This window comes from Apteryx rowi, unplaced genomic scaffold (assembly GCF_003343035.1).
Source record: "Apteryx rowi isolate R43461 unplaced genomic scaffold, aptRow1 scaffold_598, whole genome shotgun sequence".
NCBI lineage: Eukaryota > Metazoa > Chordata > Aves > Apterygiformes > Apterygidae > Apteryx > Apteryx rowi.
Window position 1 is genome coordinate 400,212 of NW_020450869.1, and position 20,647 is coordinate 420,858.

Consider the following 20,647-nt stretch of genomic DNA (forward strand, 5'->3'; position numbering starts at 1 on the left):
TCAGCACCTGAAATACTGTGGGGGCCTTCCAAGAGATCTTGCCTCCCTGTTGGACAAAGCGTTTTCCTTCCTAGGCACACCAAGGGCCGTGGCTGTCACGCTAAGAGCAACTCCGGCCTCCTTGCGGGCAGCAGGAGATGGTATGGGGTGGTGCACACCAGGTCCATCTGCTCTGCTCCTAGGCGTGGACACCAGGGATCAGGCCTAAAGGTACTTCTAGTCCTCCAAAACTGATCAGCAATACTATAAACACTGAACATCCATCCCTATTCCCAATATCACCCCCTTTTCATTTACGCTGGCACTGAGCTCCCACAAGATACTTTGTCTCCTGAGACCTCTGTAAATTTAAACATTTCTTCTTAGAGGAAATTCCACTGTGACCCAGAAAAGACAGAGTGCCCTTATCCTTACTATAGAAACACGTGATAGGCAGAAAGAGTAGAGATGTCTGAGGGCCTTTTCTTTGTTTCTGTCTGGAATATCAAAACCTCATCAATCTTCTTTCATTTCTTTCATAGGTTCAGAGAGGTGTTTTCCAGTTCTAGTGGATCACTAGCGATCCTGTTTCTCAGGAAGGTCAAGCCACCAGATTTTCCTACAGTTACCGTATGACTTCTCCCACCATTGCCAGGGTATGTTCCCATATAAGATTTCCAAGTATCAGCATACCAAGCTGTGCACTGCCTTTGCCTCAGCCTTCACAGACTGAATCGTTCTGTCCACCAGACTCCAGCAAATGTCTGTAGCCATATCCTCGAAAGAAAGACTCATGTTCGTTGCTGGTGGTAGCAACTCTTCCCCAATGATTTTGGACAAGTTCAATTAAATGGCTCTACTTCTCCCTCAAAGATGCCAGCGCATGCATGTGTCACCCCAAAATTCCTGCATTTCAGATCTTATACCGCTTACACGAAAATGGTGGTTAAGCTTCTGGCAGCTCTTCCAGTTCAAGACTGGCTAGGGAAAAGCAGCATGTAATTTTCTGGCAACAAGAGTGGAACAACAAAATTAATGAGCATCTACAGCTATTCCCACCTGTTCTGAGTGCAATATATCTATATTGGATATATACCCACCCATGAGTCTATCTTTGATGGTAGCTCAAACTGTAACAACAAAAAAATGCAGAACTCAGCTGTTCCTGCTTAGGAAAAAGCATGTAAAAGAGCAGGTGGGAATTTCACCTGTTTTTACATAATACTTAAGGTGGGCATGAGCCCCCTCTGTAGAAGGGAATTGCAGCAGGACAGATGTGGCAGCAGCAGCAGCAATGCAAGACTGATACTGAGCAGATGTACCGTAACAGATGAAGATGGAGCAAGATGAGAGTGAGTCAGCAGAACATATTTGTCTTCTACACAGTGTCCGAAAATCTGGCAGTCTGTTACAGGAAATTACACTAATATTGAATCATTGTTCTGTGCAAATCATTGTTCCGTGCAGAGGTCTTCCATGATGAGGAAGTTGTTGCTAGCCTTTACAATTCTGTGTTACACTTTTATTTCAAAACATATCCCAGAGCATTCAGCTGACCCTGTGCAGGAAATATTTGAAGCACATCTGACTTGTATTCTCCTGAGTAGTAATTCTGACCAAGAGACACCAAGAGACAACACATGTTACAATACATGTGACAACCCTTCCTTATTCTACCTGGAAAAGACAAAACAGTTTGTGACCATTCTCTTCTAGGAGTCCAAAAAAGAAGATCAAAAGAACTTGAAAGGATTAGTGGAACACTCATAAAATGGAAATTTGTCTCCTGACAAATGCACTAAAATTGTCTGGAATTTTCCTGAGATATTTTTCATCTTTTCCACAGAATCTGATTGTTAATAGACATACTTTGATAAGGAATATTCTCACTTGAAAGTACTGACATTGTGACTAGAAGTATGGCTTGCTTGGCTTGGGGAACTTTAGCAAGAGCCCTGGCAGATAACTCTTAAAAAATCACCAAGATTCAGAAGGTGGAGGGGGAGTTAATCCAAACTCAATGATAGCAAAACATGTTTGAATTTTATTTCCTTTTAATGGCTATTAGATGTTGAAAGTGCAGTACAGGAGATTTTCTGATAAAATTCCCCCTATTGCAAATATAACAGTAATGAGGACTAGTGCACAGGGGAGAAAACGGTTAAGCATTTCATCCTGAATATTCTTTCCCTTGGACCACATGGCCTTTGGCAAACCTGGACTGCGATGTTACCCAGGTTTTAAATAGTCAAGTTTCCAAACAAAAGGTTGTGAAAAAGGTTTGAAGCAAATATGTTTATAATTAACGACAGAGCTTGGAAGAAGCCCAACAATGAAAGCAATTCTTGTTTTCTAACCTGGAGAACAAGCTTTCTATAAACACACACAGTGAAGGAGATTACCATAGAAATGAAGCAAAGCAATGAAGTGAAACAGGATACACACACTATACTTGAAAAGGTTTCAGACTTTCAGCTATTCCCAGTCAAGACGCAAGCAATCTAGCGCAGATAGGTTGGGGATGCAACGTCAAGGGAAGTGCGTGGAAACAGCCTCACCATCACATCAATCCAACCCGATACGCCGCACTCCCAGACCGATCCTGCTTCCCTCCCCAGCTATTCCTGCGTGGGAACATCACCGCTCTCTCTCCCTCATATCACGCAAGCCACTGCTGCACAGAATGAGGGAGCTGAGCTGCAGTCGTTCTTTGCGGAGCGCTGTTTTTACGCGTTTGTTGCTAGTTCTCTGATTGAGGCTTTAGACAGGCTATGGAAAAAAACAACAACAACAACAAAGGGCATGGTTTGGGTTTTGCAAAAGCCAAACCAAAGCTGTTTCAGTTCCAGGTCCCATTTTTTTTCTGAACCCTGAAAGTCAAAGCCTGGGTGGTTTGGATAAGTGCTTCTAATTCTGGCATGTCCCTATTTAAAATAAGAGGGAGGGTTTGTTTTTAAAAACCTAAAACTAGGATGGTCCAGAACCAAGTCTCTGAAGACATTTAGGGAGGATTCAGATCAATGCCAGGTTTTTTTCCCCTCTCCCTCTCTCCTGAATTTTTATCCTATCCCTTCCTTGCTTTCTATTTCTCAGACATTGCTTGCTTCCCCTCAATTTCCAGTGGAGCTTGAAATTAGATTTGTTTTACTTCCTTGTTCGCAAACAAAGCTCTGAACCGCAGATCTTGGTGTATGCTACCTCCCAGACCGAGTCACTGCGCAACTCTCCACCTCACTACCTGAACTGGTTGAAATGGCAACATAAATSAGCGAAACCCCATCATTACTCTAATGGGAGAAGGAAAGTTCTGATTTTAGTCAGACAGAGATAGAACTATTTAACTGTAATGCTTTCAGCCTGGATTTATGACAGCAGAAATTGGCCCATGATGTGGCTCAAGATAGAAACAGTATTCATTGTCACATTTTATAACTTCATCAAGAGTTAACTTGGGAACTGCAAGCTGGCAGCAATAATTCTTACATTGCTGCAAACTGTGTTTTCATCATTTTTGTTGATACTGGCAAAACGCTTGTTTTGGCTTTCTGCATGTTGCAGTCATTAGTCTAATATAGTATAGCCACTCTCAGATATATTTAGGGGAAGGTCATTTTTATTCAACTGATTATGTACTGGAAACTTAAATAAACAAGTGAGTTAAAAGCATCAGCAATCCCACTCCTTGATCCATGCCAAACTGAATCCTAAAAACCGGTCGGTTCAATTAGAGGAAAAGTCAAGCAGCGATTATGTCAGCTGGAGGAAAGAGGACATCACATTTGCTCTTACTTGAGGAATACCTGGAATGCTGCTACTTTTCAATGGCTAAATACATCCACAAAGTTGGAGGTGCTCAAAGACAAGCCAGAACACACTCGGTAACTCCGACATCAGCAAGATTGCTCCTCCTGTTCATACTCAGCAAAAATTCCTATGGAGATTTCACCAGACAAGAAGGGCAGAATCGGCCATTTATTCCCAGCTGTTTAGAGACCCTTTCAAGACAGGACACTGCCCTTGAAAATGGTATTTTGGGGGAAGAAAGCACCCATGTTTTTCATTTTGCAAGTTCGTAATCGTAAAAGTTACAAAACAAGTCACTTGTGAGAAGCACTTATCTTTTACGCTCATTAGATTGCCATCCAGCGATGACTGAACATGATATTTAAACAGTGGTGTTTTTGCCAATGAGTTACATGATCAACACGAACTGCTAATGTTTTCTATTCTAAACCTTCTCAAAATGTCAAGTGTTCTYGTCAGCTGAGTGGAAGTGGCATAAAAGTAACTTTTGAAGTTGCTGTTGATGAGATATCCTTGGGGAACTTGGTATATACACTGAAATCATATTCACAATATGCTCTAATCTTCCCTGCTGCAAAAGGATTAGGCTCTTACCTTGCATTTCCATTAATGGCAATGTAGCACAACCTGGGTCTTCCCTTCCAAAAAAGACACTGGGCATTCTTAAGTAACGCAAGTCTTATTTCCTGAATTCACTCGAGCTCTAAGAAAATAAAAATATAACATAAGCTACGGAAATTGCTTCTGAAAACCTAGGCCTGGTACTTCTGTTACAACCCTCCAAAGGCAGCACCGTTCACTTTTTTTTTTTTCCAACAAAACAAATCACCAAAACCGCAGAGAAACTCACAGTTGTCTGAAACCCAGTCTTCACAGCGGACTCGCTGGTTCTTCACAGTTCTGCAAGTTAAACCATCAGGAAAAGCTAAAAAAAGACAGTGCATTACCTGAGGTCCTTGTCAGGGATTCGGGCAACTGGGGTTCATGCCCTGCTCACCCGTGGGTATCACCCGCGAGCATGGACAAGGCGCACACAGCTACTGCCAGGACTGTGCTGAGGCCAGACACCAGGCACCTGTGCGCCGAGGTCTCCTAGCCTTGCTCGGTGTCTCCGGAGCTCTGCAGCCACCCGCGGCACCCAGCTGCCCCTCGCTGAGGTTACTCCAGGAAGAACCATGCACTTCCCAACTTTTGCCCCTAAGCCGATCTGATGGAGGCCTCTTTCTTGACTAACACGCAATTTTTTCCCTCAGAGCATTTTCCAGAGTTCAAGATGGATGGGTGGATCTTCAGGGACTGCGAGCAAAGTGGACTGCGTGTTCGTGATCGAACTGGTACTTTTATCACACGTACACAGGATTCTTCCCCCTGAAAGAGCCCAAAATGCCCACAAGCCTCTGTGCGCTAGCTAGAAAGTAAAACTGGTATTTTGTGCTGGTCTTCCACACACAAACATCTGATTGCAGGCACAAATAATAGTACTTTGGGCACAGATGGGGTCAAATGCAGTTTTCAGCTACATACTGTCGATCCAGAGCAACAACAGAGCGACATAATTTGGCCCAAAGCATAAGTGTTTGTGAAGATGAGCTTTATACATAATTACATTTCATGGATAAACTGCACCCAGAAAGCAGGGTAGGATCAGTTATGCATTTTATTATATCCAATTTTGTATCCACATTTTTTCATGTGGCCTGTAGCAAACGTTAGTCAGGATATTGGTTCCATTAAATAAACATTTCAAAATTTGAGTACTTCCAAATTGCTAACAGCTCATTTGCAACCAGTTAGCAACACTCAGGGCTAACTTCTCGAAAACAAGTAATCTGTGCCTAAACTGGCTATCGCACACGCCAAAAAGCACAGGCAAACACTCGAATGCGTTCGGCAAGTTCAAAGATGCTGGGAGAACAAGTAGGTCTCCAAAACTATTTCAGGGTCATCACGTATATTTGATCACATCTGCTCTTGTAAATACGCTCTGCATTATTGGATTTAAGAGGCAGCGCTCGCTCAGGCAACGTGATACCTTGCAGAAGTGGGGACTCGTTCACCTCGCGTTCACCAATGCGGCATGCGGGCAGAAAAAAAAAAAACGCGCTGGGATTAGCAGCAGTTAAGTCACATCCACGGCCCCTGAGAATGTGGGTTAAGTGCAGGTAGAGGAGCAGGGCCACCACATCGAGGTTAATGAGATGCATCTGGGTTCACCTGGGCAGCCTCACCACAGCCGGTGGCGCCTCGAAACCAGGCGTCGGGGCCAGGCTCGCAGCAGGGGGTGCCCCTGGCTCGTCTTGAAGCATCAGAGCGGCAGAGACCTGAGGGACACCTGTGGCCACCAGGGAGAGAGACCCTCAGCGCTTCTGAGGGCCAGCAGGTTCCCACCTGAGCAAGACACCGGAGCCGGGAGCCACTGCAACTTTCCTCTCAGTAGCATTTGAGGAATCACTCATTTCCACTGAGGAAACTGGTTCTGATTACCAGGGTATTTTTGAGCAGGTATATGCAGAATGACTATAATCGACTGCTTACCACTCTCATTTCCTATCTTCTGCTCTTCCTAGCCTTGTCTGCCAGAGCAGGCCCTTGCCCTAAGTCCAAATGGCTGAGATCTAACCTGTCTCAGCCTAGGCATCTTACTGAGGCAATCTGAGTCGCAGCCTGGCCACTTTGGACACCCTCGTTATCCCTGAAGAAATGCAGGTACCGTGAAAGGATAATTCAGCCCACCTAAGAATCGTAAAGTGTGTCAAACCAGCGTAACACTGGCTCTTGCAATAACCTGCAATTAGTATGCAAAGCCCAAGGCATCTGCAAGGTGACCATGTGGTTTAATCCAGCCATAAAGTAGGCTAAAATAATGATTATAGTTTCATAGTATTTTTAACAGAAGTGAAACTATAGGAAAGAAGCTATGCAAACATATCAATTTCTGCCGTACCTCCCCAACAAGTCTGTATAGATTTTGTAATTTACGGCCCCTTTTTCCCCAAAAGAACGCAAGGCTTACAAACGCAGAAATCCCCGGTTGTATGTAATGGACAGTTGTGCATCAAAATGAGGGATTTGCATGTTTAACTGCCTATATTTGTATCCTCCTACCCAGTCTGCATATGCAAAGGAGAGGATTGTGATATTTATCAATGCATACATGAAAGGAAGAGAGATAAATGACCTGCTTTGCAGAGGTGCTGAGCACATGCAGTTCCCATTTATTTCAACTGGAGTGTGAAAAACAGGCCTTAAGTGACTGGCCTAAGCTCACACAATGAATGATTGTCAGTGCCAGGAAGAAAACCCAGAAATCCTTTCAGTCTAATCCTCCCAGTCTAAATCCTCCCCAGTCTAAACTCTAGACACAGTCTCTCCCAGAAAAAAAAAAGGCTGTACAACAGCCTTACCACTCTCTCATTTCTACCTTAGCTTGCTAAGAGAACAACAAAATAAAAGGGACATGAAAAAAATCCTGCATAATCTTTAATGACTAGCAAATAATGCCAAGTAGGGCAAGTAAATATGTGTGAAGCATTGCTCACACACCCAGCAACTTGCATGTGTGTCACAGATGGTTTTACTGAAGAGCCAAAAGAGAAAGAGAGAAAGGAAAGGAAAACAAGTTACAGTCCAGATAAAGAGAAAGATAGAGAGACAAAGACATTTTCTAGTGAAAAAAAAAAAAAAACTAAAAACACTACAAAAGCTAATGATAAAAAACACAGAACGATTCCCTCTCCTTGATAACATGTAGGCTAATCTCTACATAAATAGAAATAACAGCCCTTTGAAATGGCAATGATTTGCTTGGAAAACATTCATTAAAAACGTCCTGCAATTATTGACTCTATCATTATTTCTTGGCAGCAGCTGAGTCTCACTGCATCTTGTGTTGTTTTTCCAATGAAAAGCAAAGCATTGTTTGAAAAAACAAAAAAACAAAAAAAAAAACCCAAGGACATTGTATTTGAAGTATGTGCTTGGTGACATGTAGCTGATTGCCCAAAGGAATCAGGATACATATATTTGTATTATTGTACACGTGAGTAGCTTGAATCATGTACTGCTCACTCTCTTTGTTTGGATTATGCAGCTTGGCTGGGCAGCCAGCCAAAAGATTCACATTAAATTCTAGCTATATTCAGCACAAAAGTCATCTAGCATCAGAGGATCAAAGTTACATCAACCAACAAGCACTAAGGAATTGATAAGCCGCTAAAATTAGGTCATCTCCTAGCAGCTGCTTTTGATGGATGAAGTAGAATTTAGCCTTAGGTTTTCTATTTAAAGATCTGTTACAGCATCTTTTCCTGCAGCAACAATGAGAACACAACAAAGTATAATGCTTCTGATTAAATGTTTAATCATTACTCTTTACTCTTCTGAGTGTTTCTGCCATGCCACAGATTTACTGCACTCAGTATTTGCTGCTTTCCTAGTCCTTTTAAACTGACATTAAAATAATCAAGATTTTTAATTCCTAAGTGGTAAGAGCTAAGAGAGGATTTTTTTAAAATGTGGATAAAAATCTTGCAAAGCTGTTTACTCATCACTGTTAGAGAGGCAGGCTGTCACTTACTGCGATTGAAAATGAATCTCTATGCAACTGCATTATTACCGTGTCCATTCAAATAAATCACTTGATCACCAGGAACTGTATAAATACAGATGTACATATCCACGCATAACTGTATGTAGGGCTACAGGAGTTTTTACACATTTATGATTTTCCTTGTGGTTACTTTATGGGAGATTAGTTAATTAAACTGATTAACGCAGACTTCTAAAGGCGCTCGCTAGAGCACTGGGCTATCTCAGGTCGTTAGTGGCTGGCGTTGTGATCCCTATGCCGAGCGCAGTAATATTTGCCCTACCAAGACGCCTTTGCGGTATCAGCGCAGTACAAATGGTACCAGCAGCAGCAGCCTCAGAGGGGAGCTCAGAAAACGGAATGAACAAAAAAGAAAAACCCCAAACTAGTTTCGCATACACAGAACCTGCCCTGGAGTCGGTCAGAACGAGACCGAGGGCTGCCGGCTGCTGTGGGCGCAGAACGGTGCCCTGCCACCATCTGCGTAAACGAAACTAGCACAGGCCTTCAGCGCCGGCGCTTTCCCTGCGACATCTCCCGTGTCTGTTCAAATCGCTAAACCCAATTCAAGCAATCCACAGAAACATTGGGGTTGGGGGGGAGGGCAAAAAAAGAAAAGAACATCTGCCCAGCGGAAAAGATAAAATTGACAGTGAAAGAAATGCCTTTTCAAGTCAAAAACCAGCAGGCGAGAAAGACTGAAAAATACAGTATGTGACAATGTCAAATAAGATACGTACCTTGTCTTTCTACACGTTATGGACATGCGTATGCTGCTATAGAGCAGTCAGAGCCTGCTCCCTTGTGCCAGCCTGGTAAGCGGGCTACCGGTGGGGAAGCCTTACAAGGGACAGGAGCTCCCAGCACATTTCGCTTCCAGATGTGCTGTGCCTAATCCTACGTACTGCAGAAAGTAACATTATGCACTATAAAATCTAGATCCAGCTGTTTCCAGCTACATACAGCTTTTTCAATTAAAACCCTAAATTGGGGCAGGGGGAGAGCATGTAGTATGTCCAGAACAGACAACACATCACAACTTTTTTTTTTTAAAAGGAAAAATTTTTATGAGCAGAATTTAAATGAGTTTAATTCACTGGCAGTGCTTAGTACTGCAGCCTGCCTGGATCACCAGCTAATCAGCTTTTCCTTTTGCTGAGGACCTCYGAGAAAAAGCCAGCCCGGCAGCCAGCTTGTAGGTGCCAAGCTGGCTTGTGGAGGAGGACCTCTGGCTGCATGGGGACGCTTTAATGCCACCAGATTCACACCCTCATAAATTTCTGACACCTGCAGCCGAACACTGTCCGTCAGAACATCTGCTATCTTACTGTGCCATGGTCACACTTTTTTCCTATTAAGAATATCTGATATTATACCAAGTAAAACTAGGGATTTCAGTTTTGACAGGCCTAACAAGAAGTGGGGGAAAAAAATGCCTTTCCTGCCTTCCAGTTGCTCTTTTTGGTTCATCGTAGCATTAATACCCTTCTTGTTTATTTGTTTACTAACAGAGTTAACTCACCGTCTGCTAACAACTGGGTGCTCAAGGCAAAACTGGCTAAAGGAGCCAGAACACAGCATGAGTTTGCTTACTTTGGGACATTACACCACTCTGTTGACATAAGGAAATAACCATGATGCCCTCTATTGTGAAACAAAATATCTGAACCCTTTTCAAGGGAATAACAGGACACATTTTCACTAGGCCTGCACATTTGCATGGGAAACTCCCGTTATCCTGGTCACTTTTTTGATGATAGCTATAATTTAAAGTTAGACCTATTACTGAATCTTCCCTTCTCTACAGCTGTGCTATTTCTTGACAGTGATGAGCCCTATCACAGATCAGAGTAGCTCAGTAAACATATTATACTGAGTCTGATACTAATACTGATACTGATGCAACATTCTTTAATCCATAGCCATATACTCAACTTGAATTCTTCAAGAACTGATCTGAGGTACTAAAAAAATAACCAATTTGCCCATTTATCATTTGACATTTTGAATAATTACCTATTTTTCTGCTTTGTCCTTGAAAACTTTTTTTAAAAAACTTCAGAAACTTAAGGGTCTTTCTTTCCCTGACTTTTTTCTTATGGCTATTTGACGCAACAAACTGTGCRACAATCAGAATTTGGGGATATCTAAAGAAGGAGGAATATCTGCCCTTCTCTTTCATGCTGCTACCAATTTTATCAAATGTCGCTAACCTTGAAAAGTTAAATGGGGAAGAAATGAGAAACTGAAAAAAACAGAAATTCATATAAGAAAAGAATTCAGTGCAGTCATTTCTGCTTTCATTCCTGTTAGTCATAAAAAGACCCAACCACTCCCCATCATATATAGGAAAATTTCTGTTCAGCATACCTACAGTTTCTAGTTTGAGAAAACACTGTGTTTGTAAATAACAATAATAGTTATTATTGTCATTATAATAAATAGCATTTTATTGCTAAATAAAGTGAAAATAATTAACAGCAAATTAAATTACTTTTTTTACTAGCTCTGGTCCTTATTCACCATGTACAAAAGCACTAGCACTTGCAGATCCTCTCACTAGCCCATATGAGCTTGCTGTGCATTATGTTCCAAAGCACAAATCACGAGCATACTAACAAAAGCCAGTCCAAAAAGAAAAACTCTGGTTACCCATCTTCTCAGATGGGAGGACCAGCTTCTTTCAGACCTCCTCGCCCATGTGAGAAGAGCTGCACCCTCCTATCTGAGCCTTCTGGGAAGGGCAGACTGTCTCGCTGCCACTGAAGGGCTGCGGGTTTGGCAAGGAAAGGTCTGATCTTCTTCGGGTGAACAAATGTTGTGCAAGGTCTTGTTGCAGAGATCCCTGCTGGCCAGCTTAAAAATCCTAACCAGGTGATCAGTGTTTCTTGGTCATGTTTATGAACTGAGAGGAACTTGTTGCTTGCGCAGCATGTAGTACAGAGCACTGCCCAGCTATAAAAAACAACGGAGAGTTTACAGAAAACAGGGCCATTATACACTGCCACACTTTGATGGGTCACTAATCTAAGCATAAGGAAGATTAAAGTTAGATGACAGTGCGAGCTTTGGCTTGTGGTCATGTGTTTTGTGGAACCAGCAGGGCCAGCTGCCTCTGAGAAGGAGCTGTGGCTGTTTTCTGTACTTATAAACAAGGCTAGAGGAGAAGAAAACTGTGAAAGGAGCAATGAGACTACCACAGGGAAGCCCTTGAACATGAGGAAATCAAGAACCAGGCTTCAGGTTTTCCATTACACAGTCTCGTACCCACATGTGGGTACATAATATAATACACGGTCATGCATTCGTCTTCTACTGGATCTTTGCCTTAGTCCAGGGAATGGGTAGTTACTCAATATTTATGTTTATCCTACTCATTCAGCATGTGATCTCAGGTGTCATTTACTGCATGTCTTTCAAGCCCTACCCTCAAAAGAGAATTTTATTTTTCTTGGACTTTTTCCTGGCTCTTACATCACTTTGTTTTCTGTTTGTTTGTTTTTTTTTTTAAAACAAACTTGAACCCATTTACTAAAAGCGAGATATCATTATTACCATTTTTATATGCACAAGAAACCACATTTCAGTGAGAACAAAGTCAAAATTGTCTAGCGTATGAGCTAATTTGGGGGCCTGTTTGAGTTCTCAGGACTTGATGGCACACTGTATTTGTTGTGTACAGTTCTCACTGGCATCAGCTTCTGCTGTCAGGGCTCACCATTTCGGCAGATCCCATCGCTACCTCCAAACACGGATATTCCTGAAACAAGAACCTACTGTGCCTATAAGTGAAAATTTTCTTTTGAAAGCCTGGGCAGGCTTTTGGTTACCACAGTCTCCCACACTCAGCCAGAATCTGTCTCTTCACCTCTATTTCTTGCCCGTTCAGTGACTGCATCGCACTGAAGCTGCTATCTTCCTTCCCCAGCTGGGGCAGTAAGAGTGATCACTGGAAAAAAAAAATCACCACTGGAAGGACAACATCTCCACTTGTGGGTCCAGTTTGCAGCTTCAGATAACTGCTGGGAGCAGCAATTTCAGGGGAAATTTCCAATGAAAGGTCTCTCCTTCATGGTGTACCTGGGTCGGAGGGTGTGGGGGTGCTGAAGTAGGAAACTATCATTTCCTTTTGCCTTTATTTATAACCCTTTCATCTTCTTTTCTACCCTGCAACTTGTTGCAGTAGGTGTAGAGCCCATCCGGATGTGCCCCGCACTCATTAACATTTCCCAGCTGCTTCTTCAGAGGCTCGGGCTGGGGTTGCCTGGCTAGAGCCAAGACCCATAATTGAGGATGGGTTAGAAGGAAATAATGAGACTAACGTAAATGAAACCAAGAAAAAAGGAAAAATGTTGGCTGAATACAAGGGAAAAAGTTATCACTGTCAGGAAGTTATTAAAATTTGGATGAGACATCCAAGTGAAATGGTAGAAGATCCTCATCTGAGACTCTTGAAACTCAAGTGGACAAAACAGCCATTTTACATGGGCTTCCAGGAGGTGATTTGAACATGTACTACCAGACCTTTTCCAGTTACAATTTCCAGGATTAAAACTTATTCTTGTAATGCTTCCAACATCCTGTATATGTTCTGCCTAACCGCAGTGGTCAATAAAAGGACATTCACAGCTACTAAGCAGGAGCCTTTCCCATTTATTTGCAATAGCAGTAATGAGTGTACGAAATATTTTACATCCTTTTTCCTTGCCATATATAGCAATTATTCAGTCATTCATCAAATGTATACAAATTCCTTTTCATATGTAAATACACCATTTGCTTCACAGCTCTAGCCAAACAGTTGTGCGGGGCTTTGTCAAGAAGATAATATATTTAATCACCGAGTGCCTTGTTTCCATTGTATTGAACAGGTGTTGTTTAATGGCATAGCCATTGTAACATTATATTCATTTATTAATGTGAGTGTAACGAACATATTGTAGAGACATGAATGTGCTGGTCTCATGGTTGGGGTTAGTGGTTTCTTATGATGTGGTATGTGTAGGATAGTGGCTTAGATTCAGAGCTGCGGAGAAGCAGGAGTTCATTATAGCAAGTCTAACTGATGTGGCTAGTTTTGGCCTTTGCTTACTTTTGAAAAGCCGAGAATACATGAAAGACTTCATTGAAAATGTGCAAGTTATTCAGTGTGGTTAATTCTACATTGGCTTCATTCCCACCTTCTTTCAAGACTGAGTATGTGACTGTGCTTTCTGAAACAGCAAAAACAATCTGCAATACATTCAAGTTGCTTTAAGATATACGCAGTCCCTCTAGCCTGGTATCCTATTTCCTGGAACAACCTGTCTTCAGAGATGATGGAGGAAGTCAGTAGGTGATCAGCTAAAACTATGCAGCAATGTTTCCTTGGCTAGTGTAGTTACAGATGCTTTGCTTCTTTATTTATTCATTTTTACACACACTGCCAAATTTTTAAGAGTTACAGCTCTGAGTGTTCCCTACTTGGAACTGCAGCTCAGCCAGCTGGCAAGGGGCTACAACTGCACAGGCAAATCAGGTGAATAAGTGGAATAACTTAAGCACCTGATTTTTCTTACTGCATGAAATCACCCGTTTAGCACCAGCCCTCGGGGGGCCACAACTCACACACACATGCAGGTAYGTGCCTGCAGTGCCCATTTGGCTTAGGGAACTCAAGTGCCTACTTCAGTTTGTTTGGACACAAACGTCTCGCCTTTTTCTCAAAGTGCTTTATGTTAACTGTGACACCCTACAGTATCGAGCTCTGTGGGTCATTGCACAGCGCATTAGAAGTATTATTCTCTTCCCTTTCAGAAACAGTGCCTTTGAATTTCATTGCATGTACTTACGTGACTGTATTAGAGAAAAGATTAATAGATGCAACTAAACCATCACCTCTGTACTGTACCATTTGTTATATGACATATTTTTGCTTTTGTCTTGTTTGGCAAATGTACAATCTCAATATTGTTGATCTCTGCTTGTACAAACGCACTTCCATCCATAATGCTAACTGGCTCTTGTGTAGTACTTTCTATCAGTCAACCTTAAGCACTTTCCTGGTAAAGCAAGTGACATTATCCCATTAATGATGGTCATTGCTTCCTTCTGCATTTTGTCAGTTCCCACTATTTTACTTTTAGTGGAAGGCCCAGAAAAAAACAAGGTAGCTAGGAAATAAAATGTCACATAACACTATGAAAACATTTCCTGCATTCTTTTCTTGATCCTTCTTTAAATTGTCACAAGAGATTGATCGAATGCCCTCATGAATAGTTGCCCAGCTTTTCTTCTTTCTCAGACTGAAAAATATTTTTGCCCCATTTTCTTCTCACTAACACCAGCTTTGCAATCATCTCTCTCCAGTTTCAACTGAATTACTTCATACTTACAACTGAGTCAACGAGAGGAGCAACTGATCCATTACCTACTTGCTTTCCAACTTTTTCCCATGGGACTTGAGATAAAGGAGGAGAGAGTTTAATTCAAGCAGGAGCGAGATTATTGTGGCTTTCAAGATCGGTTATGATTTGGACAGAGAGCAAAAGCCCCGGTGTGATGATCCCACAGCCCCAGACCTGGGAGCTCAGTGTGGAACTGAGGAACAACACTTGACTGATACCGTTGAGATGCTCACAGTAATTGTGCTTTGACCTGCCATGGCTATAGGGGACACGCAAAAAAATTTGGACTTTATTCCAAACTCCTTCACTCCACTGATTTGCTGTCTCTTACTATGTTAGCTACAACCATCATGTCTTTACTCTCAGACCAGATTCTATTCTTGATCTCAATCCTTTTACTGTGTTTCAACCTTTTAACTCAGGCAGCTGCATTAGCTTTGTGGTCCCTCTCATTTTCTTCTCTCTTTCCAATACATGTGATTTCTTCCATGAAAGCTGATTTTCTGGAGCTGCCTTCCAGACCTAGTGCAGGTCAGAGAGGGCAGGGGAATCATCATTCAAAGCCACCCCAGTTTGCATCGTGCTGTAACGCTGACATCTAGCATAGATGCTCGTATTAAGTTAAAGGCTCCCGCCTCTGTCAAGGCCTGGCTGGATACCATACAGGCACATCCTGAAACACGGTCTCTTCCCAAAGCGGTTTGTCTGTCTGAACAAACAGGATTGACAACGGCTTTGTCTTGGGCAGGGGGCGAGTCGCCTGCTGCTACAAAACAAGACAGCGAGAAAGCCAGGAGCAAAAGCACCCGGCTTCCCAGCATAACACTGGGTCTGACAAGCCACGTCAGGCTGTGTCATTTAGCTGTCTTTTTCCAGAATTTATTATTAACCTGAATGAATTTTATACCCAGGCTGCACAGTTGCCATCCTGTAGCCTCCTGTAAAATAACCACAGTGATAGACTAGGGGTGCTGGCTAGCAGTTCAGCTACCGTTCTTCCCCGGGAGGATGTAGACAACCGTTCTGTGGCTCAAATGATTCATTACACACGTTGTTTTATCACTTCTTTTCTTTGTTAATATCTCAGCTTTGTCACCTGCAAAGCGAGACCTCAAGAGAGGTTTTTGAGCACGCCTGTCATGTAAAGCAGATTGAAAATCACCTTCTCTAGGGTGAAACAGAGAGCACATCCCAGTTTACCTGCAGGATCAGTCTGCAACTGGGACCTTAAAGACAGAGATGCCAGGGACTGCTACCTCCATACACTGCCCTGAGCAGACTTTGCTCAGTCATCTTTACTACGCAGGCATGAAGGCTAAAATACGCCTGCTTTGTAACTGAACTGGAAGTGGAGAAGAGTAGTTCTCCAGTCTCTCCCATGCTAAAGTTAGCATAAGACTTCTGATAGAGTCCTCCAAACTAACTGTCCTGTGACATACAAACACAAGGCAGAGCTGGGGGGCCTTTTATTACGTGTCAGAGAGACACAGGAGACCTCACAGTCAATGTTGATATTTTACAGATTGCCCTTCTACCCACATCAGGAAATTACACCAGTAACTGCAGCAAAAGCTTTCCTTATTTGGTGGAAAAATATTCTGGTGTTGGCGCATGAGTAAAGAACACTCTTTTACTACGTGTGGAAATGAAAAGAGGATATTCTTAAATGAACAAAGAGAGATCCCTGATTGATAGAAAAAGGCAACCATATTCTACTCACAGCTCTGTGCCTCCCAATGACAGTAGCCAACCTTTCCTGAATTGTCAGCAATGCAGCTAGGAGCAAACTTTGGCCAGTAACTATGGTGCATCTTATCTTACTATGAACAGAACTGCTAACATGCTGATGCCCAGTCACAGTCGCATGAAAATAGCAGAGCAGCTAGGGAAGGAAGACAAGTGATAGGAGGTTTTTCAGAAATATTATTCCTAAACAATAGAGATTGTCTGTGCAAAAGCTTTCTAATGGGAAGATCAATACCTTTCAACTATTACTGCAATAACACTATTCTTCATTAATAGAATAAACCTATTAACATTGCACGGCATCATGTAAGTGATATTATAGGCAATACACCATTTTAAGAAGAAATGTCTCCAATTTCATCTCTTGTTCATCCTGAAAGAAATAATGTTATTAAAAAAAATACCACAGACAACTTTTTACATTTTCTCTTTCAAAGATTTATGAAGACTAAAAAGAGCTCAAGTATTTCTGTAGTGAAACTAGAGCCTATGCAGTAGAGGGAGATGCAGTGGTCTCGGACAGTATAATTCTGTCTTTCTGAAAATTCAACTACGCCTGAAGTTATGGGATGTACATGAGTACAATGCAGCTATTGTATGGTCGCAGGCACAGTGCAAGGGAGAGTTAAGTTGTAGGGGTGCTAAAATGATGTCACTAAACATAGCTATCGTTAATTTATTTTTAAAGTTTTAAGATGGAAACATGATCCTACTAGTCAACAGTTACTGGACCAGCTGGGAGGATCCACTGGCAATATAAGTCAGGACAGAGACATTCAACACGTTGCATATGAACCTTAAAATAAGCAGAAAGAGGGACGGGATTCCAGAATTATTTTTAAAAACAATTTCATAACGACCCTCTCTACCAGTGCTCCATGACACTCCCTGATAACTGCTACAGTCTGGCTATCAAGATCTCATCTTGAATTCTCATTATATAATAAACTAAGGAAAAATCTTGTCATCAGGCTGGAAAAATCTTAGACCCTATACAGCAAGAGCACTCGCGGCTTATAGATATTAGCTGTTACTTTTTCTTCCATCAGCTTCCTAAAACTTTCTTGCTAAAAAAAAAAAAGGGGGGGGGTTTGCACTTTTATTTTATTACTTTGTGTCCCTGCTGATTATCGCCCAGTCACACACAGGTGAGAATGTGACAGAATGAAATAAACGGCATAACAAGAGTTTCCCTGGTTCTACGGCAACGCTACACCGGGCATGTTTAGCAAGGAAACTTAGAGCAGGAGGTGTGCTGTATCAACACGCAAAACGAGGCTCAGTAAATGAGAGGACTCCAGAAATGGGACTGCGGAGCAGAACCATTTATTTGAAACATCTATCACTACCTGAGGCTACTGTGATGATGTATATGAAGAGAGTACTTAACCAAAAAAAAAAAAAAGACAGACTTTTTTTTTTTAAGTGATACTAATCATCAGGCTTTGTTTACCATCCTCAGTCAATCACTCCTCAGACTTTCAGCTAATGAGCTATTATCCTTCTCAAATTATGCAACACTCCCATAAGAGCTTTCATATTACAAATGGATTTTTTTTTCCAGGCATCATATTGCGGTGTGGCCCCAAATTATCAGCTGACCTGCATTAATCCAGAATTTGTGAAAAGTCATTAGGCAACACAGCAACAGAGCTACAGGAGCAGAGGTTAGTCATTACTGCGCCCCTAACTGAAGCGACAGCACTAAAATCACATTAGGGAAGAATTTCAAAAGGCTACACCTACTGTGTGTAAGTAAAGAACCGAGATGAAGTGCTAATTGAAAGTCAGAGAAGTAGCAAGTTATGAAAATAAGATTAGAAGAAGAGTTACAGAGGAAAGAGAGAGACTCAGCTGATTAGAGAGAAATTATTCATAAGACCAACTGCTGTAATTTGGAAAAACTCCACGAGCATCCAATTCGATATTACCATATTTATGCTAAATTCAGCTCTGAAAGACAATTATTGAAGATGCTAAATCCCTACACTGGGGAACTCGCAAGGGGACACTGGCCATGCCTGACATTTAGGACAAAACGCCCAGAGGCTGCACTGTTCCTTCTACCTGCCCTCTACACTCCTCCGCTCCTCTGTTAGTGCCTGGCAGTGGCACGTTCAGAAAGAAACCTGAGCTGCCCTGAATGGCAATGAAGAGCCTTTGTGTTACCATAGCTTGCTTAACTTACATGTTTCAACACTATTTGCGCTCCATGCCTTGGCAGCCATGTGATAAAAATCAGAAATGCTCTGCGTGTGCGCGCAAGCACATTACAATAGTGTCACATGAGCAGCAGTCATAGTTTTGTCCCAGCAATAAGTGTGCTATCAGGCTTAAGTTTTCTAAAAGTGTTCATCCCCATCTGATGCTCATTTGGGGAAAGACAAATCACTTTGTCTTACTGGAAGATGAAGCGGAAATTTGCTTTAGTAAGCTTGCCCCCCACCCACCTTCCCTTTGCTGCTGTCTTTCTATATACAAAATAACCACGGTATTAACAGCAATTCGTACTCCTTTTCTTCCCCCTCCTCTGCCCCAATACCCAGACTAGTTTATGCTGGAGCGTCTGGCCTCAGGACGACAGCACTTCAGTGAGCAGCGTTATCGGAGCATCATCCTCCCTGTAGGCTCTGACTGGCCTCTAGGTGACGGACAAGTCAAGAAATGAGAGCAGTAAGAAAACAGCAAGGATTATCAGCTGCCAAATCCCAGGCAGGTCAACGCAGCAGTGTAGCACGGGGAAACGCTGGCTACCTTTAAACAAGACGCTCCAACATCGGGGTGCCTTTGGCAGCGCAGCCTGGCATCCTGCGCAGGCCAGCTGCGGCACTTCATGGCCTCGCAAAGAAGAGCAAAGCAACCACGGGGCTTTGGGAAGCTGTTTCGTTTGTCATAGCAGCACATAAAATTACCTACGAGGATGGCACAAAAGTGCCAGGCTTGAACGGGAATTGTCCTCTTCCAGCAGCACTAGCAGCAGCGACCTGCAGGTGTCGAGGAGCCACCCACAGCTCCGGGGCCTYGCGGAGCGACAATATCTGGTGCGGCCAGGACAAGGGGTAGGTGACAATTTCTACAGAAAGCTTCTTTGCTGCACCTGGTTGCTGTGAAGTCATTCCATGCCTTTGAGCAAGCCAGAGCTCTTGAAGAAAGCGTTTCTTCCCTTTGAAGACGGAATAATGTTTACTTAGCAGAGTAAACCTCAGAAACACCAGTGCCCGCCCTGTGCTTTGAAGCTCAGGCACATCGTCTTACCACAGTCATGCCCTTTCCTTCTTTTGCTATTTTGCATACGAACAAGAAGTTATTTCATGAACATCAAAATGCAACCTGGTTACTTGCAGAGGGCAAGTCTCTGTCCCATCAGCTTTCCTTCCCCAGTGATCACTGCCCAAACCTGGTCCCATTCCCCGCTGCAACCCCAGTACATATGCAATACGCACAGGACAGCGTGTGCTGTCTGTGCTGACTGTGTACGCCCCCACACAGCTAACCCTGTGGTCTGTCTGCCTTCCTCACCGCGCTACCTTTGCGGCTCCTTCCATAGGCAGAAAGCCATTTTCACAAATCTAGTCAAAACATAATTATCCGTAATCCCTCTTCCAGTTCAGCTGAAAACTGGGCAAGCTCAGAAGCTACTTGTGAGCCCTAAGCCTCATTTTCTTGTGAAGCCAAGCTACAGAAGAAAGAGGAGCCTCAAAATGATACTCTGCAAAGACTATAATTCATTCACATTATACACATTTTTAGACAGTGGCATTATTTCTTTTACATAGCAACACAAAATATTACATGCGAAAACAGAGGGTTGGTCCCTCATCACATCTGGTCCAGGGGTCCTGAACCTGATTATGGGTGTGGGAAGCAAATGAAAATTCTTAACAACAACATTGTAGAGTTTCATTTACCTATTAAAACCCACAAAAAGTTGATTAAACAACCTCATCGTTTGGATTTATCCTCAACTGCTTATAAAGTTAAGCTCCACAATTTTAACTATTTTAGCTAGTTAACTAAAAGACTAATTAATTACACACGCCTGCTTTTATGTTACAGTAATACTGATGACTTTTCTGACCTACAGTAGATGTAGCGTAGTCCTCCTCAGGAACATTCTTGCCTGTACAATTCAATCTACTTCCCA